The 20,166-nt window shown below is 35.6% G+C and overlaps 1 protein-coding gene and 1 long non-coding RNA gene across 4 annotated transcripts in view; one reads left to right on the top strand and one right to left on the bottom strand.

The window, feature by feature from the left end:
- Pgant9 (polypeptide N-acetylgalactosaminyltransferase 9) overlaps positions 1–20,166 on the bottom strand; it is a 206,375-nt gene that overhangs the window by 104,952 nt on the left and 81,257 nt on the right. The window lies entirely within an intron of this gene.
- On the top strand, positions 8,593–11,622 carry LOC141436882 (uncharacterized). Of its 2 annotated transcripts, XR_012452346.1 has the most exons (4): positions 8,593–8,859; positions 9,022–9,219; positions 9,519–9,773; positions 11,490–11,622. It is a non-coding gene; the product is annotated as an uncharacterized lncRNA (long non-coding RNA). The 2 variants fall into 2 exon arrangements; XR_012452345.1 differs by lacking the exon at positions 11,490–11,622 and having other exon boundaries at positions 8,596–8,859; positions 9,519–9,795.

Here is a 20,166-nt window from a genome sequence, read left to right as displayed (position 1 = left end):
CTAAATGTAACCAAAGTCGACGGTTGATTTTGGTCCTATAGTCCTATCACAAATTTCGGTTGATTTTTACCAAAATCAAATAAAATTTATTGAGCAGATACTCGTATATACAGCGTGGAATGTTGAGATGGGGCAGCAAGGGTAGCTACCAGATCCCTTGCTGCTACGCGAAAATGCTCTTAGGAGACAGAGAGGCAACGGGACAGATGAAACTAAATGAAAGCTTGTAAGAATAATTGTTATCACTTCTTGTTGTCGTTAATTATATCCTCTACTGTTCATCCCAGCCTAGGTATATACATTCCACTGCTGGGCACAGACTTTCTCTCAGAATAAGAGGGCTTGCGCCGTAGGTACCACGCGGGCCCAATAAAGTCCTCAGCTCAGACTGCAACAAAGTTAGTTGTTCAACACATGAGCTGTTACAGAGATTGTGGTTCAAAAGGTGACGAATTGCGTTGGATTTTGCGGTGGAAAACGTGTTTTCCAACCAAAATCCATCACTGCCTACTTAATATTTGCACGAAATATACTCAACGCTTGTTGCTATGTCCACATTTCTTTTGTAATCATTTTGACTAGACACAGTGATGTTGAAAAATTGAAAAATTGGTAAGTTAAAACACTTGATTAAACTCTGCTATGTCACATTTTGATTTGTTGGCTGAACATGCAAATAAATGGAACAGATATTACTCATAGTTGATAACGTACGCACTCTTTGCTCAAGGTCTATTAAAGTCTGTTACCGACTATTATATAACAAGTAGTTTCAATAAAAGTATCGAATTTCCAACAGCTAGTGATTGTGGAAATAAAACTAATTGTCATTGAATAATTTCACACCAAGCACCAGCAGATGTTCCTGTGCTCCGACTCCTGGCCGGAGGGTGTGGTGTTCCCTCGTTTTAGGGTAGCAACGAAGGCGACTTTCAAAAATCCCTAACTGATTTTTTTGTATGTAACTTTTGTGTTTTTCGTATGTCTTTTTGTTTTGTATAATTTTAATTTTACAGCGCATTGGTGTTTTAACTGCACCTAATGGTGTATTTTTTTCTTGACAAATAAATAACTGGGAGTAGGTTATAAATGTAATAATACAGGTAGGTAAAATACAGTGACTGGCAAGTGCACCGCCTAAACGGTTGGGGCTAGAGATAGAGTTACATTTGAGTATAAAAAAAATCATGCAAGATACCTAGATGAAAATACTATTTTAATTTTCACCAATGACACAAGCTTAGCAATAGTTAAGAATTATATTACATTAGTTTAGTTTACTTATTCATTCAATAATAATATAATTATAACATCATAATTTACGTAAATGTATGTATGTGATATCTAATACTATAGATTGACAGAGGCCTTATTATCTAATTTACTTGGAATCACAATCGTCTTCGCCATTTCTTTCTGTCACACGGAGTAAAACTAGGGCCGAAAGAAATGTTGAATGCGATCGCAAACGTCAGCACGTTTAGCAATCTGGCAGATTGAATCTGCCACTGGTAAATAAAGCTAATGAACAAAAATGTCAACGACTTAAAAGATTAAGGACCATTTTTGCTTATAAGTCAATGTTACACTCGGCTTTATTGTTTTTTTTTCTGTGTAAGAACTCTCGTAAAAATGGCAAAGCACTTACTTGGTCAACATATCTTTTAGCTTCCTTCAATTTGCAAACACAAATACTGTTTCACTTACTTAATTGACGAAGACTATCTAATGGAAAAGAAAGTGCTAACACGGATGAAAGTAAGAGGACGTTGCACCATTTTACTAAATCTTACGTCTATCCGTGCTTCTTGAGACGGAAAGTAACTATTTAAACGCAAGGCAAGGTGATTATAATTTTTCTTGTTCAGCTCAAATGAATGCGTCAACTGATATCTTTTTTTTTATTTGACTGGATGGCAAACGAGCAAGTGGGTCTCCCGATGGTAAAAGATCACCACCGCCCATAAACATCTGCAACACCAGGGGTATTGGAGATGCGTTGCCAACCTAGAGGCCAGTAATTGCACCGGCTGTCTTACTCTCCACGCCGAAACACAACAGTACAAGCACTGCTGCTTCACGGCAGGATTAGCGAGCAAGATGGTGGTAGCGATCCGGGCGGACTTTGCACAAGGTCCTACCACCTGCAAATCTAAAGTTTATTCGCAGAGTTAATTACTCATTACCCAATGATACTAAGAATTTAAGAGCAAAAATATACTTTTAATTTTATAGATTATTATTATTACTGTTGAATTTTTGCCAGCCTCCTATAGTTTTCAACTCAATTTTGAGCCTAAATGTTTATAAAAAAACTTATTATGACAACATATTTATTGTCACGTATTGATTTTGATGAGAATAGACTACGAAACTTTTTGACTGAGTGAACGCGAAGCCACACGCGCGTCCATGGTTGACAACAACTAAGTGCCCGGTACCACGAAACTCAATGCGCGCGGTGATAAGCGAAGCGACTAGTCATACAGTTTGCGATAATTAACCGACAGTCGCTATTTCGAGGCGTTATCATAATTATTTATTATTTCACTGCAAGCAGACTGTATCTATTACTACTAGGTACTAGTAGATATATGAGCTGTAAACTTTGGCTGAATTTTTGAAACTTAGGTAGGTACTGATCGCTCGAACCCACATCCACGGAACGAAAAAACAAAGAACACACTTCTCACTAGGATGTATTTACTGCTACAAAATGCCATCGCTTTTTTACTTGCGCCGTAAACCCTCAACATTAAACCAACATTGGATCTATCGATCACCATTTCGAAGCAAACAGTGCCGGCACTATGGTAAACAGGTAACGGTGCGACACTTCACGAGGTTGTTTGACTCAGAGATGACATCCGGTCCACTTCGCACCTAAAACTGCGAGTAGCTAGCTGTAGTATTAGAGTAGACTAGTGATATAAAAAGTACCAATAAGTTTAAAATTGATACCTACATTATTAAAATAGAAAAAAAGGTATAATTATTAAAATTTACTGTAATGTGCACAAAAACACGTGATTTAAGACTTAAGAATACCTTTCCGTATTTTTGACCCAGTGACTGCGTAACGCGAGTGAGGGATCTCCGTTTCAGCTTGGATAAAAACCTTTAAAAACGATATGTATTTTTATTCATAGAAAGTTGCCTAAAATGTATTGTGTAGCCATTTCAGAATGCCATCTTATAAGTTACTAGCCAGGCAGCCGGCATCTTTGTCTGCGCCCCGTCTCTTGTGTCTTGTGAGACATAACATTTACGTTTCTCTGAAAATATGTATGTTTCTATATACGTTTTTTTTATCCAATCATAAGTTCGTGGGATTTATCTCCTAAAAACAAACAAAGTCAATATCTTTACTATCAAACAAAAAAGTACAAATAAATATTTATATACGAAGCATTACGGCAGACACTCTTCTTTTCAAACCGTGTATAATTTACATGTCACATTCCAGTAGATCTCATAAAAAAACTAAAAACTGTGGCACCTTTTCAGGTCAGCTCCACCGCTGCAGTCTGTAACTTCCCATACTAAACAACTGATACTAACAACTGAACTGATGATGATGATGAATCTTGCTACTAATACTTATATCTATCTTGTACTTACAACTAAATTAATTATTTAACATACTTATCAGTAAACTTAACAACTTAATGTTTATCTAACTAATAAAACTTTGTTCAGGTAAATACTCCTACTTATGAATATTAGTTAAAGTGGCCATGTGAATCGTCTAGTGATATATGTAGAACCTACGTTGTGTGCACCGAGTAACCCAAAGTAATTTAAGTGAAAAGTAAGAATGGAATAATTATTATATGATTCATCAAACTATGTAGAAAAGTATTTATTTTTCTCAGGAACTTTCTCAAACTTTAGGATATGAATTGTAAGTGTATTTCGGACTGATACCGGGGCACAATGCCCCCGGGGGTTCCGCCAAATATGGTTTAAAGCCATATACCATCCCCTATGAACCCACCAGCGCCTCCAAAAACAACAATATTCCCCTTTCAGAAGAGGTATATTGCAGATCAGGAAAACTACGCACTAACTATGGTGCATGACAAAGTCTTTAGTACAGATACAATTCTATGGCAAATGTTATGCTTAATTTACAATAGGATACCAGTGAACTCGCCTAACCTTATGACTCATTCACATGTATACCCTACTGCAGAATATCAATGGAAAGCCTAACCTTATGACTTTTCCATCGAGTCCCTACCATAGTAACAATGAAAGGCCTAACCTTATGACTCATTCATTGTATAAGCTTACCAGTGAAATTGCCCAATCTTCCGACTCATTCACCAGTAAACTCTACTGTAGATTGATAATAGGTACATATATAATAATATACCTAAGTCCCTATAGTTACCATTAATTGTTTAATCTTTTGACTCATTCAATCAAGTAATTATAAATACTTCTAATTAGTTTAATAACTCAAACATAAAGCAGTCGATCCCAGAGGCCACTCTCCCACAGTAACCCCTTTATGCTATAAAGATAGCTATCATATCAATCCCTTTAGGTAATTGACTATAGATGATTCATGTAGTAACAAGCCGTGTCAGTGTCTTCTCCTACAGGCAGTAAGACAACCAACGGGGAGCCTCCCTGGCTGTACCAAATCCTCAATCTATATTTTCAAGCTAGCTTTATAATGTGATAAAATTATAATTTAATCGGAGCCCATGGCTGTCTTAGATAGAGCACTCTTAGGAGTTTCTTAAATATTAAAATTGAGTTTGTCAATAGAATTTAGAAATCTAGAAATAAAATGGTGTGTAAGAATTTAAACTTTCCCTAGCTCTGTGTTGAAGTTTAGCAATTTGGAGGAAAACCCTCATAGGTGAACTAATTGTGTGGTGAGTTAAAAATAGTAACTTTTCCCGGTGTAAGGAAACGCTACTCTAGCTAAGCCCTATGAACTTCCCTACCTATATAGCCCTAATAAATCCTACAATTGTACTTTAAGCTTGCCCGAGGCCCCTACACTCTGTCTGTGATTAGCAAAACTAGGGAAATAATCCCACATGTACATTTAGTGTAATGTAGAAATTCCCGGTGTAAGGAATTCCTTCTACTCTCCTATCAACAAAGATGGTGTGTATACCTAAAGCCCTATCGGTCCCTACAAGGTGCTGAGCTCTCAACTTTCCCGAAGGAAAGTCCCTATGACGGAGAGCCCCGCGGAACAGCAGAATACCTAACGTTGTGCATAAATACGTAAATAAATAGGGGACAGGAATTCTGAGTTTCTTAAGTACAAACTAAGCGTCAACAAGACACGCATTCACTTCGACGAGCGCTACTTAGTCGTTACAAAAGACAAACAGAATCCACTGGTGGCTGGTACGACAGTAATTTGCCGCTGAAGGCACCACAGCTTCAGGAAGTGGAAGTCTATATCATCCACGGTTATCACCGTTAGGTGTCAGACGATATAAACGGACTTAAAGCTCAACCAAGGTACGTTATGGAGGAACCAAAGTCATTTCCATTAAGTTGGGAAAAACACAGAAAAGTTATGGATTAGTACAATACAAACATAGGCTGAAATGAAACGCTATAAAACGATCACTCCACACTACAGAAACAATTAAGGGACTTCACCGTCACAGGACCGCAAAGACTCCCTCGCAACGACTTTCCGAATGAAAATCAGCACTAAATATTTCAAACATAATTGTAATGAAGATAATAATTTACCACTATAAACAGTAGCAAACTATAATCCATCTGATTAAGAAATATATCCATTTTATAAGACAATACTCACTCTGCAATTTATATTAATACCCAAATAGACTATGTAAAATTCCCAATAATAAAATATGAAATGATTAAAACCCCAAATAAATTTATACAGCAAGAACCCGCGTAAATTTAAAATCGCTTCGAACTGAACCCTAATACTAGAAACAACCCTCTGCCCTCAATTTAAAAAGTTAATGTGCTCGCCGTCAAGACCAAAAAATGAATGCCCGGGGCCTACGATTCCACTCCTATTTATAGTCTTTCAGCCCTTTCAGCCTCAACGTCGTCAACGGCCTCACTGTCTTCTTTGACCTCACGGGCGTCTCGAGCCTCTCCCGCCTCAACGGCCTCACCAGCCTCGGCGTATGACGTCACAGCCCTAACCAATTATTAACAAAACTACTACTTTTTATATAGTTTAAATGGATGAATAGGTTTTCCAATATTTGTGAAATGAAATCTAAATATATTTCCAAAACCAACAACGTAAATCCCATTTTTCTAATTAATTAATGAGTATTTAATATATTCCTTCACTCTCAATACATGTCCGCTACCCGCTCAATACTAAATAACACCATAACTTTGAAGTTTAATTGTGACTTAACTACTGAACAGAAAGATGCGAAACTTGGATAAAAGAAAGCTTATCTCCTATACAATCTTATTTAATATGAATTTTCCTTGCATTTTGGATATATTTCATGTAATCATGACAAACATACTAATTTCTGTTTCATACATTTTCTACCTAATGTAGAATGTTTTTATAACTAATATTTCGCTGAAACTCATACAAAACTCATTGCATTCAATTTGAATGTTTGTTCCCTCTCAATTTTCAGGAAATAACTTATAAATTAATGTTAATTAGTTTCCTATACATAACAGCGCCCTCTGATATTTAAAATTGTAATTAGATACTTAAACAGTATTCTTATATTATCTTAGATTAAATTAGAGCCCCAGTAACGTTACAGTTGTCTGTGATTTTTGCTAGATGGCGCTTTTCAAACAATATTTTTTTATCAATCTGATATAATTGTGACTCAAAATGTATTCGCGCAGTGACGGCTTGCAAATGTCATTTGAAACCGTTACATCCGACCCCCTCCAATTACTTAGGTGGTGAATTTTATAAAAATTGACAACCGATGTAAATGGATCCAACAATTAAATAAAAACCGCGAATATATATATATTTTTTTTATAATTTTACCAATGTTTGCCGTCGAAATGTATTATGTTGTATGTTTTTAAACCACGATTTATCCATCATTGCCCAGGATGGAACCTTCGAAACTAAAGTGAATCATGTAATGAAATAAATATCACCAAAGCCAGATCTTTGAATTTTTCCAGAGGCGCCGGGTTGTGAGGCCAACGAGCTAGATGAGCAACATGTTGTCGTCATCCCCCTTCCTTTGGCTCAGAAAATAACAACAACATATCCCCTTCCAAACCCAAAGAATCCGTTATGTATTATCATTGCTATAGTGTTAAATCTCCATTAATTCATCACCAATCTCAAAACCACCACCCCAACACAATAACAAGTAAACCCTGGAGAATGTGTAGTGTGGGCCATAACGTTTTCCTACCAGTAGAGTAATGAACTACTTGTAAGCAATATTAACATTGATTATGCCATCTGGCCTAGCCTAACACCTTTCGAACAAATAGTTCATTTGTAGGTATATTGATTCTTGGGCAAACTATCAGTAAATGATCTGTCTTAACTATAAAACTGATGAGATATTAAAACCCTTACACCTTTAAATAATATTATTCACTCTTTTCTTGCATTGGCTTGCACATTCAAAAGCCCCAGCCAAACTCTTTCATGAGCAACCTCCACATATCACTAAACCGCATTGAACCACTCATCGTTATACACTCTGTTTTACAAAACATCAATCACCTTAGTTAGACAAATTTCTTTTAACAAATCCGACAACTTTGTTATGAATAAAGTTTTAATCAATCAAGGATATGAATCCGAACACTGATTGTCAATTTACAAACACATATCACTCTTAACTATAATTGTATTCCCTGTTTATTTTATTATTTTTTCCAAACTTTAATCAAAAAATATGCCGATTGTAACAATTTCAAACCTCATTTTCCTCTAACTCAAGTTCGACTCTAACTGCACTATTAGTCTTTCTGAAAACCGCATCATAATCGGTTCAGCCAAACGCGAGACATTCGCGGACAAACATATATACATACAGGTCTAACTGAGAACTTCTCTTTTTTTTTTTTTGAAGTCGGTTAATAAATTTATTACCACGGTATTACCACTTACAACCTAACTTAACTTCTATTTTATTCTACAATATCTTACCAAATAACTAGTATCTATCAAACCTATTTTGATTACTAATAAAATAATTGTCTGTCACCACCGTGTCTTTATAAAAGGGCTACCACAATTAATTAACAACCGCCAATATTTACTAACCTACTTTAAAGTTACTTTCTCCTAGTATCCATCTCCCGATTTTATATTAAGTACCTACTTACTAAGTAGTCGTTAGAGCATTTTCAGACTATCCATGCCCCTCTCCGAAAACCAAACCAACCACATACCAAATCTCACTTAAATCGGCCCAGCGGTTCCGCGATGAAGCAAAACCAGACAGACCGACAAACTATCGCACCTATAATATTATTATTACCTATATATGTTGTACTTGTTTTTACCTAAATTAATATCTTATAAAATTTATAATAGAATTTTCCACACGAAAATAAATATTTCTTCTATAGTCTATGCACAATAGGCTGCGTGGCCACGATGCCTTTACTTTTCCTTAACATGACAGCACGTCAAACATTAAAAATGTTGTAAGCGATGCGTTTCTTGTTTATGCTTTGTAGCATTGATTAACGATGATAATTCTAGTGTTAGTCGATAAATATCGAAAATATTCAATAAAACCAAATCAACGCAATGTTCAAAATAACTTCTGCTAATTTTAACCTTTCGAGGTTGAGTAAAACTTATCCAAACAACCTACATCACAGTGCTAATATAACTGCAAGTCCAATTTAGTACTTCAAAGTACACAGGTAATTAATGTTTCCGTACATACATTCCATTGTTTTTGCTAATAATATTCAAACAAACTCTCTTCCTGTTAATAGACAACAGCTACTTATTGTCTCTTATTTCACATTGAAACTGTTTACACTACTTGTAAAGCAGAAGTAATTATGATATTTTGCTTTCAGTCACTGGAGGAGTTGTCATGGATTATGAACTGTTGACCAATGATGGAAATGATAGTTTACCTATCACCATTTATAACTAACCAAGTTGATATCCAGTAAAGTGAAACACCACTAATTTGTCTTGAAGACAACCTAAATGAAATCTTGACTTGACTACAACTGCCTTCAAATGTTTTTTTTTTTTATTTTTTGGTTTTGGTAAGTTTTCCTATGTTATCAGTTTCTCATTGAATCCTTTTAGAATTCATACATACATACTTAAAATAATATTCTTGTAACTACCATCTCATGAACTAATTTTCCAATCTGTTAGTTTTCTCAATAATAAGACCGCCATACTAAATCTCCGCGCTAAGATTTTGAACTAAATCTGTACTAACAAAATAGCCTAACATAACTAAGCTAATTTTTCTGGCTGTCTCATTGATAGCACCGTATTACCAACCCTATCATCATAGTTGATTATACCTATATAATTTGATTTGTTTTGTTTACAGGTAAAGTGAAATCCAATCTTAAAATTCAAATTCTCCTCTGGGAGTAACAAAGTCCATACTACAGTTGAGCTAAACTGACAGCTGTTAATAAATTTTAACTATGCCAGCATGAAATCTGTCAAGAGTGAAGTGCCAACTCAAGATGCCCTACTTCTTGCCTATTAATGTACTCCTTCTCTATGCTTTATAATGGATTAACCGCCAGCAACCATTTTATTTTGATGAAATAAACTCAGCATACTATCATACTCTACAGTGAGTATGCAACTAAAATGATTTTCCCATCTTATTGCATACTAATAAAAGCTTACTTTCTTTTATTGATTCCCTAAAAGGTCTATTGACTTTCCCTATACTGTATTGAAACCAATGCAACTTGTAATTTGTTCTCTAACTATACAAGTTAACACATTTCATTACTAATTTAATTATTTTTAATCAAGCGACCCCCCTTCTTTTAAAATTTTAGCCAGTGGTTTTATATGTCCACTTAAATTCTCTATGATCTTTATAAACAATAGTTGTATTCCCTAATAAATCTTTATAATTAAACATATTAGTGACTTGAGTATATAAACTCTATAAGTAAGTTAAGTTCCTGGCTTTACTCTATAACTTAAGCGCTATCTTTCTAAACTATACAAACTTTCATAATTTAACTGTGCAGCCTATTTATTTTTTATTGAATTAATCTTTCTAGCTATGCTTGTTAAAGCCTTATGTAAAATACCTCAACAAAATGCTAAACCGATTTTGATAATAAAACTTGTTCTTAGATCTAGACAACTACCTCGGGTTTGTGAACCTTTTATATTTGCATTATTCATCTCATCTATGTGTGAGCCCATTCCCAGCCTACGAATTCCCTACCGCCAGGCACAGGCGTCCTCTAAGAATGAGAGTGCTTGGACTAAATAATTTTGCTTATACTATTGCCTAAATCGGTGTGAAACTGTATATGCATAAGCATTGACATTTTTGCGCACACATACCTAGTACCAATATATACCTTCCTTTTATCTTGAGCTTGTCCCTATTCCTAGCTAAATTTTCCTACCTAATTTTCTTGTAACTTAAGTATGGGAAAACACACCTGTCACGAGTGACGATATTATAGCCTGCTAATCCCTAATTATTATCAACATAACTTTTCATTTGGCCTAATTAAATTGTTCCAAATGCTCACTTAGCTCACATGATTTGTAAAATAGGTAGCCTAAACTGAATTTCTTTAAGTTACGACCCCCCGTATGTAAGACCCAAGCTTATTCTATGCAACTTTTCTAGTAAGTAGGTAATTTTCCTACCGACCCCCCGACTGTCAAACCAACACAACATTTGACATACCTTTAGTATTTATCTACCTAATATTCAACGATTTCTAGTGAGTAGCTATACTCATAAATAAGATATTCTCCATGTTTTAACTTGGATCTCTGGGAGAGATTGCTCCGAAGCTACAAGACTGCCCTCTACAAGAAGTCATTGTATTGTATTGTAATTATAAATGACTTTCCTAATAAATATGATAACAATAATCCTATTAAATGTATATTTACTCATATTTTCTAGTAAAATGGAATCGTATGTATGTATATGATTCTGTCTCCCTCTCACTACTGGTTTCAGAACATAGACTTATAATACACTAAGTTTACGTTTAGGTTACTCTTTCTACGTTTCAGAACATCAATCACGCATGCGCACCGCACGTCATGTCAATGTCACTTTTGACTTTTCTCTAAATGGCGGGCGAGCCGAGCGATTTACTTTGATTTAGTTAATGTGCTATAATTAATTGTGATCTAGTAATAATTGAACTTCAGGAAACTGAAATCTGACTATCGAAGTTTCCAAGTAACACAACACCGTCAGCTGGCAATCGAACGATGGTTTAAAGTTGATCGTTCCAACGTCAAAAGTCAACCGATGAAATCTACCAAATTTACAATAAGTATATTTTGTTTTCAGATGGAGATTTGAATAACTATCAGTGTTACAAACAGTGAATGAAATTAATTTAAGTGCAGCCTACCTAAATCCTCATCCTACCTAGTGACAAGACAAATTGTGCTATTTTCATTAAACCTTCAATTGTATAACATTTTGTTGTGTTCAAACTTAATTTTCCTTACTCCTATTTCTAGTGTGAACTATAAATTCCCATTCTTACTTTCACCTCCATTCCACGAACAGCAAATTGTGACTGTTTATGAGAAAACAGCCACTGAAACTTAACTAATGAAACTTAATATCTAACCTAACTTAGCATGAAATTTACTGATCTAGTAAGTGAATCATAGTTTGCTATCCTATCTCATGAATACTAAGTATCAACAAACTGTCAGTGAATCTACTTTTTATCAAACAAACACCAAACACTAATTAGAATAAAACCTTAGTTCATCCTGTCACGGCTAACCCATATTGTAACTTCCCATACTAAACAACTGATACTAACAACTGAACTGATGATGATGATGATGAATCTTGCTACTGATACTTATATCTATCTTGTACTTACAACTAAATTAATTATTTAACATACTTATCAGTAAAACTTAACAACTTAATGTTTATCTAACTAATAAAACTTTGTTCAGGTAAATACTCCTACTTATGAATATTAGTTAAAGTGGCCATGTGAATCGTCTAGTGATATATGTAGAACCTACGTTGTGTGCACCGAGTAACCCAAAGTAATTTAAGTGAAAAGTAAGAATGGAATAATTATTATATGATTAAGCAAACTATGTAGAAAAGTATTTTTTCTCAGGAACTTTCTCAAACTTTGGGATATGAATTGTAAGTGTATTTCGGACTGATACCGGGGCACAATGCCCCGGGGGTTCCGCCAAATATGGTTTAAAGCCATATACCATCCCCTATGAACCCACCAGCGCCTCCAAAAACAACAATATTCCCCTTTCAGAAGAGGTATATTGCAGATCAGGAAAACTACGCACTAACTATGGTGCATGACAAAGTCTTTAGTACAGATACAATTCTATGGCAAATGTTATGCTTAATTTACAATAGGATACCAGTGAACTCGCCTAACCTTATGACTCATTCACATGTATACCCTACTGCAGAATATCAATGGAAAGCCTAACCTTATGACTTTTCCATCGAGTCCCTACCATAGTAACAATGAAAGGCCTAACCTTATGACTCATTCATTGTATATAAGCTTACCAGTGAAATTGCCCAATCTTCCGACTCATTCACCAGTAAACTCTACTGTAGATTGATAATAGGTACATATATAATAATATACCTAAGTCCCTATAGTTACCATTAATTGTCTAATCTTTTGACTCATTCAATCAAGTAATTATAAATACTTCTAGTTAGTTTAATAACTCAAACATAAAGCAGTCGATCCCAGAGGCCACTCTCCCACAGTAACCCCTTTATGCTATAAAGATAGCTATCATATCAATCCCTTTAGGTAATTGACTATAGATGATTCATGTAGTAACAAGCCGTGTCAGTGTCTTCTCCTACAGGCAGTAAGACAACCAACGGGGAGCCTCCCTGGCTGTACCAAATCCTCAATCTATATTTTCAAGCTAGCTTTATAATGTGATAAAATTATAATTTAATCGGAGCCCATGGCTGTCTTAGATAGAGCACTCTTAGGAGTTTCTTAAATATTAAAATTGAGTTTGTCAATAGAATTTAGAAATCTAGAAATAAAATGGTGTGTAAGAATTTAAACTTTCCCTAGCTCTGTGTTGAAGTTTAGCAATTTGGAGGAAAACCCTCATAGGTGAACTAATTGTGTGGTGAGTTAAAAATAGTAACTTTTCCCGGTGTAAGGAAACGCTACTCTAGCTAAGCCCTATGAACTTCCCTACCTATATAGCCCTAATAAATCCTACAATTGTACTTTAAGCTTGCCCGAGGCCCCTACACTCTGTCTGTGATTAGCAAAACTAGGGAAATAATCCCACATGTACATTTAGTGTAATGTAGAAATTCCCGGTGTAAGGAATTCCTTCTACTCTCCTATCAACAAAGATGGTGTGTATACCTAAAGCCCTATCGGTCCCTACAAGGTGCTGAGCTCTCAACTTTCCCGAAGGAAAGTCCCTATGACGGAGAGCCCCGCGGAACAGCAGAATACCTAACGTTGTGCATAAATACGTAAATAAATAGGGGACAGGAATTCTGAGTTTCTTAAGTACAAACTAAGCGTCAACAAGACACGCATTCACTTCGACGAGCGCTACTTAGTCGTTACAAAAGACAAACAGAATCCACTGGTGGCTGGTACGACAGTAATTTGCCGCTGAAGGCACCACAGCTTCAGGAAGTGGAAGTCTATATCATCCACGGTTATCACCGTTAGGTGTCAGACGATATAAACGGACTTAAAGCTCAACCAAGGTACGTTATGGAGGAACCAAAGTCATTTCCATTAAGTTGGGAAAAACACAGAAAAGTTATGGATTAGTACAATACAAACGTAGGCTGAAATGAAACGCTATAAAACGATCACTCCACACTACAGAAACAATTAAGGGACTTCACCGTCACAGGACCGCAAAGACTCCCTCGCAACGACTTTCCGAATGAAAATCAGCACTAAATATTTCAAACATAATTGTAATGAAGATAATAATTTACCACTATAAACAGTAGCAAACTATAATCCATCTGATTAAGAAATATATCCATTTTATAAGACAATACTCACTCTGCAATTTATACGAATACCCAAATAGACTATGTAAAATTCCCAATAATAAAATATGAAATGATTAAAACCCCAAATAAATTTATACAGCAAGAACCCGCGTAAATTTAAAATCGCTTCGAACTGAACCCTAATACTAGAAACAACCCTCTGCCCTCAATTTAAAAGGTTAATGTGCTCGCCGTCAAGACCAAAAATTGAATGCCCGGGGCCTACGATTCCACTCCTATTTATAGTCTTTCAGCCCTTTCAGCCTCAACGTCGTCAACGGCCTCACTGTCTTCTTTGACCTCACGGGCGTCTCGAGCCTCTCCCGCCTCAACGGCCTCACCAGCTTCGGCGTATGACGTCACAGCCCTAACCAATTATTAACAAAACTACTACTTTTTAATATAGTTTAAATGGATGAATAGGTTTTCCAATATTTGTGAATGAAATCTAAATATATTTCCAAAACCAACACCGTAAATCCCATTTTTCTAATTAATTAATGAGTATTGAATATATTCCTTCACTCTCAATACATGTCCGCTACCCACTCAATACTAAATAACACCATAACTTTGAAGTTTAATTGTGACTTAACTACTGAACAGAAAGATGCGAAACTTGGATAAAAGAAAGCTTATCTCCTATACAATCTGATTTAATATGAATTTTCCTTGCATTTTGGATATATTTCATGTAATCATGACAAACATACTAATTTCTGTTTCATACATTTTCTACCTAATGTAGAATGTTTTTATAACTAATATTTCGCTGAAACTCATACAAAACTCATTGCATTCAATTTGAATGTTTGTTCCCTCTCAATTTTCAGGAAATAACTTAATAAATTTATGTTAATTAGTTTCCTATACATAACAGCGCCCCCTGATATTTAAAATTGTAATTAGATACTTAAACAGTATTCTTAATTATCTTAGATTAAATTAGAGCCCCAGTAACGTTACAGTTGTCTGTGATTTTTGCTAGATGGCGCTTTTCAAACAATATTTTTTTATCAATCTGATATAATTGTGACTCAAAATGTATTCGCGCAGTGACGGCTTGCAAATGTCATTTGAAACCGTTACAAGTCTCATACTTGTTTTATAGATGACGCTAAGTTTATGAGCGGACGGTTGCAATTCAAGATTGCAAAGTGTCGAAGGTGCATTTAATCTTGTTGGAAGCATTCCCACGTGCCAGATAGATATCAGATAGCCATGTAAGAGCTATGGCGGACATGGAATCGTGAAACTTTTTGACACTAATTTGATACATTGCGTGACACAAATAAATAGTTACCATAGCAGTGAAAGGATGGAAATAAGTATTTGGTATTAAACTTTCAGGATTTTCACACCTAACTGCATTTGAGCGTAAAATATAAACTTATGCAATCATCATCATCATCCCAGCCTACATATGTCCCACTGCAGGGCACAGGCCTCCTCTCAGAATAAGAGGGCTTGGGCAGTAATTCCCACGCGGGCCCAGTGCGGATTGGGAACTTCACACACACCGTTGAATTGCTTCGCAGGTTTGTGCAGGTTTCCTCACGATAAAGCTCGTGGTAAATTTCAAACGTAATTCCGCACATGAATTTCGAAAAACTCAGAGGTGCGGGCCAGGGTTTGAACCCACGATCCTCTGCTTGAGAGGCCATAGGTCAAACCACTCGGCCACCACGGCTTCGCTTCGGCATGTATGCATTAATATCTGCCAGAGCAGAGGGTGCAAAATATCTGAAACGTCCTACCGGCCCTAAAAATACAGTCTTATTTATGCACGCTTTGTTGTGTCAGATATAAGTGCTGCTGACTGTGCCACATACTCTTATTTAGATGTAATATTCAAAAATAATACATTTTTGAGTGGTTTGAATAGTCAGATACACATTATTTTTTCACTTGAATATAACACTTCCATTTTCAAATTTGGCTGTCAGTGTGAAAGTGCGTCAAAATCTTTATCAAATGTGGATAGTTCTAAAGACTGGTATGGTCGAATAAAAGTGATATTATGATATCCTACGTTTTAGCCTACTCGTGACCACTACCGCTGTAATGTGTCCAAAACGTCCAGGTAATTTTAACGATGTATTGCATGATTTAGGTCAAAAAGTGGCAGTAATTATTTGGTATCATTTAAGTGGTGTTCTAGATAGCTGGGCTAGTACAAAACATTATAACGGCAATACATAAAACAAATATGAAGTAAAATATGTTCAATGCCGCCATCAGTAATAAGACAAATTTTGGAATACAGTTATTACTTACATACTAAGGTATCGAGAAAACTGAATCACGCACCATGGTGGAACCTTTGTGCTTATAATGCATGTTGACATCCCATATGTTTGCCGAACAAATCATAGCGAAATTGATTATTAAAAGGTTCCACCGTAGTACAGGATTCAATTTCCTCGACTGTACCTTTAATTCATGTACTTCTGCTCGTATAGCTAATAGTAATACAAATCTTTGCAGCAGCACCAGCAGCTTACTAAAGACCAGATCGTGCATAAACAGTTACCAAACGAATAGTCTCGAGAATTCCTGCAATTCCGAATTTCCAGTGGCCGGCGAACGGCGCAATCTAGTTACGGAACTGCGCCTCTCATCCGGGAGATATAGTGGAGATGTGCTAATCACATTTTTGGTAACTCTGTACCATGTAAACTGTGACGTGTCTGATTGGATGATGGTAACATTGCAAATTTAAGATAACTGAATGAAGCTTTTGTGGTTTTAGAGGCCGTTAATATCTTGCGATGAATCTATTGTTCACATGGTTTATTACTATCATATCCATTTGTACTATATCTAAAGGATGTTTGAAAATGCTGATGAAATATTAAGGAGGTGCTTTAATTACTACGACTGACCACCTCCTTAAAGATTTTTCACATTCATTTTTGAAGCGGTACACTATGAACGTCGACAGCTAAATAATTTTATTTGAAGTCAAAAGTCTTTGACCAGTGTGTGTTGCCAGTGATGACGTACGGGTCTGAGATGTGGGCGCTAACGATGGGCCTTATGAGAAAACTCAAAGTCACTCAGAGGGCTATGGAGAGGGCTATATGCTCGGGGTGTCTCTACGGGATAGAATTAGAAATGATGATATCCGCAGTAGAATTTAGGTTACCGACATAGCCCGAAGAATTGCGAAACTAAAGTGGCAGTGGGCGGGGCACATTGCTCGCAGGACTGATGGCCGATGGGGTCAGAAGGTTCTCGAATGCGTCCGCGGACCGGGAGACGAGCTGTCGGTAGGCCTCCAACAAGATGGAGCGACGACTTGGTTAAGATCGCGGGAGCGCGGTGGATGCGGAAAGCACTAGACCGGTCTGAGTGGAGAGCCTTGGGGGAGGCCTATGTCCAGCAGTGGACGTCTTTCGGCTGACATGATGATGATGATAAAATAATTTTATACTCGTAGCAACATTTATAAAAGACGGTTATCTTAATAAACATGAGTTGTGTTGGTGTTCTATTTTGATGCTTCAGGTTAAATTAGAGTAGCATCAAAGAGCTAAAAAATATATTAGTATCGTCAATTCTGATGTCGGACGTAAAATTGTAAAATGTGTAATTTACAGTTTTTTATAAAAGTTATTTGGTGGTAATTTAAAAAGTTTAGTTCCTTCTAGCTTACATCGGCACTAAATTTTACCAACGTCGATCCAACGTGTGCAAGATAATAAAGACGTAACTATTCGGTAATCCCCTTTTAATACCCACACCCCCGGTTTAATGTACAATTAGGTCCGTTCTGGCGATATAATTCCGACATCACGTTTCGCCGGGCAAGTTAAAGTGAACCGACAATACTTGGGCTTCGTCAAAAAGGTGTTAAGTAAAGTTATCTTATTAATCCGCGGCGGAAAGAGCAACTTCAGTTATATTCGGGCGGCAACTTTTAAAACTCGCTGGCGTTGTTACAAACAAGATGTACTTTCGTGTTTTCACATTTTGAACAAACTTTTCGAGCTTAACATGCTGGATTTATAACATTAAAATGATTTTGGCAAGAGTAAAATAGGCAACTAATTGTTTTGCGGAATAATTGTACATTGGTAACAGTATTAAAAAAATGAAAATTAATGACATATCAACACTAAATACACCCGATTGGATATATAAATATTTTAAGATAGTAAAAAATAAGCCAAGTTAGAGCTGGATTCGCAATCTAAGCGTTTCACACAATTTAAAAAGTGGCAAAAATAAATGTGTATTAAAATTTGACATTACCTATTTCTTCGAATATTTCTACAAAAAACTCTTTTTGTCCAATATGGTTTTTTTCCTTTTAAGACAAGGAACTCTAATTTAAAAGCAAAATACAACCAAGTAAAAATAAAAACTATAAGCGTGTTATTAATACCTTAATCAATTAAGAGCCGAATTTCTATGCCATTAAAGTAAATGAATCCCAGGAAGCAATACAACCTTTGGTTGTTTAAAGGTTTAGTACAAAGCCTGTGTCGGCATTTAATTTCAAAGTGATTTAATGGTGCCACAGTAAATCATAATCTGAAGCAGTAATTCGATTAAAAAAGTTGGTTGGTTGGTTGGTTGGTAGAACAAACTAACACTAAGAACAACGGCTGAAAGTACTTTTATAAAGTACAAATTTAGAATGTTGAAATAAATCCAAAATATCAAAGCTGGTAAACATCTGTTAAAAAAGTTAGGAATCAGGAGGTTAAACTGCTGCCTTTTACTCTGCCACTGTGATTTTCATGAAAATCGCAGGTGGCTCCCTCGCACCAATTAAGGAGAAAGAGGCTTTGCAGTTTCAGACGTTATTAGTTCGCCATGAGCGTGCCGGAATAGTTTGAAGGCTTTACCATCGATTTAATTAGAGAATCATCGCTTGGGTTACATCGAGAATAATTAAAACACTATTTCAGTTCGTTAACCTACGCATGTGATTCTCAATTTCTACCTATGGTGTTTCTAGCTTTCCGTTTAAATATTTCTAAGGGATCACCAAATTAACTTGGAATATTTTAGTGAGTGGTTAAGTAAGTCCGACTGAATATTCCAGTATATGTTAAGACAAATGTTTATACATTTTGCTACGCCTTAAAGATGAGGATGACGTAACTATTTTGAAAAAAAAAATACTGAGCGGAAAAAAAATTTGGCCCTCAAATTTGTGCAGAAATAGGTAGTTTTGTATGGAGAGAGGGCCAAATTTTGTACCGCTGAAGTATATTTCTTTTATTATGATTTTTAAGGACTAGTTTAACCTCTATTCTAGACGAAATGACTTAAAACATTATGTGTTATATATTGAAACATTTTTCCCTGATTGTAGGTACTTTTTTTTAACGTTATTATTATGAATTGTGATTAAATCTTCTAAAACATAGGTACTACTAAATTTAAAGTCAGTTCCGCTACTGCAAATTAGTAAATTTTTGCAAGTTTATCCCTTTTAATTTTAAAACATTTAAATGGAGGCCAACTTAGCACTTAACGTCGATTGATTAAAAATATTTTTATACACATGCCTAGCTTAAATTAATTTCGATTAATCAGAAGAATAGATAAATATAAAAATAGAGACAAGACAAGGAATTAGACATACCTACTTAAAATATGCCTTAATAAATAACATAGTTAGAATAAGTTACAATCAATTACACTGCATCAAAGCCAACTAATTAAATAAACGAATCAACTATTAAAATAAAATATTAAAGGTACAGCGCTACAATTAATTCCGAATCTGCGTACTTTAAATCACATTTAATTATTTAAATAAAACGAACGAAGAACTTATATTGTAACAGAACTCTGAACTTCAATATGAAACTCAAATGTTTAATAAGCAACGACCTTAGTGAAAGTAATTATATGCGAACTCTGTTAGTTAGCTTACACTAATGTCAGTTCATTAATTCAATTCGAGTTTGCGTTGAAATTAATTTCACCCTCA

The sequence above is a fragment of the Choristoneura fumiferana genome, chromosome 17 (assembly GCF_025370935.1).
Source record: "Choristoneura fumiferana chromosome 17, NRCan_CFum_1, whole genome shotgun sequence".
NCBI classification, from domain to species: Eukaryota; Metazoa; Arthropoda; class Insecta; order Lepidoptera; family Tortricidae; genus Choristoneura; species Choristoneura fumiferana.
The sequence above is the reverse complement of the archived record's forward strand: the minus strand, read 5'-3'. Positions and strand labels throughout refer to the sequence as shown.